The sequence below is a fragment of the Colobus angolensis genome, unplaced genomic scaffold (genome assembly GCF_000951035.1).
Source record: "Colobus angolensis palliatus isolate OR3802 unplaced genomic scaffold, Cang.pa_1.0 Scaffold75, whole genome shotgun sequence".
NCBI lineage: Eukaryota > Metazoa > Chordata > Mammalia > Primates > Cercopithecidae > Colobus > Colobus angolensis.
The window spans coordinates 2680800-2684502 of record NW_012121265.1 but is presented as its reverse complement, the minus strand read 5'-3'; positions in this window follow the sequence as shown (position 1 = coordinate 2684502).

The following is a 3703-nucleotide window of genomic DNA, read 5'->3' as shown; positions in this document are numbered from 1 at the left end:
CTAAACACGACACCCCAACTGCTGTTGGGAATTTGGCCAATGACCACTGTAGCTACGTCCTGCTGGATAGGGGCAATGAAGGGGCCCTGCATTTATAGTGTCCTCCAGAGGGGCGCTCTCTAGGCCAGTAAAAGTGCCAGCAGATCAGTCCAGGGGTCCATGGTAGAAGTTGTTACTTGAACTCATTTGGGGTTCCATTTGTAAGACCATCTGTAGCTTGATGGCCTCAATTCTAGAGGAAACAAATTTGACAAGAAGGTTGAAAATACAAGACCCAAAGACTAGTAACAGCAAGATGGCTGCCAAGGGACCTAGAAAGGGGAGAAACCATGTTGCCCAACTCCAGAGGTTGGTATAAGAGTTTGAAAGGCGTTGTCTGATTTCAGAAGCCTTTTCCTGTAAATGCCAGGCGGCATCTCATACTATCCCTGACTGGTTAGTGTAAAAACAACACTCTTCCCCTAAGAAGGTGCAGAATCCTCCTTTCTCAGCAGTTAGGAGGTCTAGACCTTGGTGGTTTTGGAGAGTCACTGCTGCTAAAGAGTCTATTTGTGATTGTAAAGTAAAGATAGATTTTGTTATTTCTTGCAAACTGTCTGAGAAATCCTTTAAGAGTGTGTGGTAGTAGGACAATGAAGTAGATAAACCAGCTATTCCGGTTCCTATGGCAGTAGCCATTCCTAACCCTATAAGAAGGGGTATTGGTTGTATGGCTCTGCACTGACGGACTTGAGCTTTGAGGGGTACTAATAAGGTCTGATTTCCTGGGGCAATATTAATGTTGGGACTTAGAAAGACTAAGGTGTAGGTGCCTGTCCAGTTAGTGGGGAGGCAGGTATAGGTGGATGTTCCACATAAGAAGAATATACCTTGGCTGGGTAGACAGAACTGGTTATGTATGTTGAAAAGGTGTGTGAGTTTGTTGTTTTCATTTCCTCATACTCCTAGAGTACTTTCCAAGGTAGCTCCAGTGAGTGGCTGGAAAGCAGTGTTGGGAGCAAACTGAGTGACTCCCTGTGTTCTGTTTTTCCCACTGGAGAAAGAAATGTTTTGTATCTACTAGGAAGATTGTAGATTGAGAGAGTGATTGAAAGAGGGGATAAGAAGGCATTCACTAGTGGTGGGGGCACTGCTGCAGGGGGGTCCAGGGGTGAATGGTCATGTAGGGAGTATGTTTGCCATTACAAAACCTGGAATGTTTGTTAAGCAGGGAGGAGGAGATGATTCTGGGGGGCCCTGAGAAGCAGACAAGTCATCTGAATGGAGCTGTTTGGGTGACTTGGAAGTTACTATGATCAACTGGGGCTTGAAGTTGTAGGGTGTAATTACACTGATATGTTAGTAGGTGCCCCAGGGGCAGGCCTGATAACAGGTTGCGTTGGATGCATAAAGGGGCTTGGAAAGTTAAGATAGTATTCGTGGTTACAGGGCCATGTATGGGCTTTTCATTGCTTGTGTAATAGGTGAGGTTGGAAATTTAAGAACATAAAAGTTGGATTGCGCATCCTGTTAGGGTATTCTTGGTCCTATCAGAGATGGGGATGTCAGCTAATGATTGCATATTTAGAAGTTGGAAAGGGTCTTTTCCTTCATAATGAGGGTAGTAGGTTAAGTTGGTAAAGACCCAGTTTTTTGAAGGAATTGGAGTGGCAATGAAGGCAGAGGTTGATAGATGCAAAGTCAACAGTCATTTGCCAGGGAAGGATTGGATCGGTTTAACAGAGAGTGAGTTAAGTTGAGAGTCTTGTAGAGTTAATTAGGAGCTAGTGAAAGGGGAGGGGTGATTGTATGAGGTATCCAAGGAAGCAGGAGGGATAGATAGGCAAAGAGCAAATAGGAAGGTAAAGTGGGTGCTCTGGAAAACAAGATCATTTTATCTAGTCTGAGTTAGAGGTAGGAGTAAATTGCTGTCAAAAGGAAGGAAGATAGAAAGAAGGTTGATGTGATTAGGATTTTCGTCCTGGCAGGAGCTACAGTATATAGTCCTATCACGAAGAGTATGGTTAGTATGCTGTTTTCACTTATCTTTTTTAAGGAGAAAGGGGTCTTTCCTCAGGATCAGTTGTAGGAGCCTTTTTAGTCTGGGATGTTTCTTTCCAAATAGGAGGTGCAAGTCCTCCAGTGGTTCACAAGTGTATCGAGGCTGGTCTGGCTGATCTTGGGACTCCCGAGCTGATGGTCCTGCAGGTTCCTCAGGGGATGTCCAAAGTTTAACTCGGGTGTAGTGAATCCAAGATTCCACTCCTGCCACCTTAACTGCAGTGGGACTAGAGAGGATTACCGAGTATGGTCCTTCCCACTAAGAGTCCATAGACGGGGAAGTAGAGGGGAGAGATTTGACCAACACTAGATCTCCTGGTTGAAACAACTCTGTTCCCTTTTCTCTGTGACATCCTTCAGGTAGATTTTTAAGGTTTTGTTGATATTTTGCCAAAGAAGTTATATCTTTGACCAAGTTGGCCGTTTCCTGATCAAGTAGAAGGTCATTTGTGAGAAAAGGTCATCCATATGAAAGGGTCATTTCATATGGGCTGAGCCCTATTTTGTGAGGAGAATTTCGGATTTGCAACAGGGCCATGGGCAAAAGGGTAGGCCATGGGAGATGAGTTTCTTAATTACTTTCCTTAAGTGCCTCTTGAGTGTTTCATTTGCCTTCTTGACCTTCCCTGAGGATTGTGGCCTCCAGGAGCAGTGAAGGTGATATTGTATCCCTAGCGCCCTGGAAATTCCCTGAGTTATCATGGCTTTAAAAGCTGGACCATTGTCACTCTGTAAGCTTTGGGGAAGCCCAAATCTAGGAATTATTTCATGAATTATGACTTTAATCCCTTCCTGAGCCTTCTCTGTCTTGCAGGGGAAAGCTTCTATCCAATTTGTAAAGGTATCAACTCAGACCAACAAATATTGAAATCCCTTTGACAGGCATATGGGTGAAGTTTAATTTCCAGTTCTCTCCAGGATAGTGACCTATTCTTTGTTCCCCCAAAGGGGCCTTACGATGAACCAAGGGATTATTCTTTTGGCACACCTCACAGGCTTTGACTACTGTTGGATGATCCGGAGGAGATTTGGTCCTGTAAATGGGATTTGGCCATTTGATTAGTGCTTTCAATACCCATATGAAAAGTTTGGTGGAGGGTTTTAAGTATTTTCCACTGGCTGGCTTCAGGTATAAGTATCTTTCCTTCTTCTTCTTAGCCAACCACCCTAAGGGGAGAAAACTATGCCCCAGTGAAAGTCCCCACTCTGCTTCAGTCAGGGAATACTGGGGCTTAATCTCTTGGAGGGGGTTGTTCCATACCAAGGGACCTTCTGTAGGTATTTCTAATGGGGGGGTTCCACCTGGCAGCAATTTTGGCCTCAGCATCTGCCTGAGGGTTTCCTTCTGCCTTCTCTCCTTCACCTTTCTGATGGCTTTGGCAGTGTAAGACTGCCACCTCCTTGGGTTTTTGCACTGCATGCAATAACTGTATAATTTCCTTGTGGTATTTAATGGGGGTTCCTCCAGAGGTTAGGAACTCCCTTTCTTTCCATATTGCAGCATGGGCATGTAGGATTAGATAAGCATATTTGCTATCTTTATACACATTTATTCTTTTTCCCTTTCCCAGTTCTAAGGCTTGGGTAAGTGCCACTAGTTTTGCTAACTGGCCACTGGTCCATAGGGGAAGAGGCTTACTTTCAAGTATGGTTACATCACTAA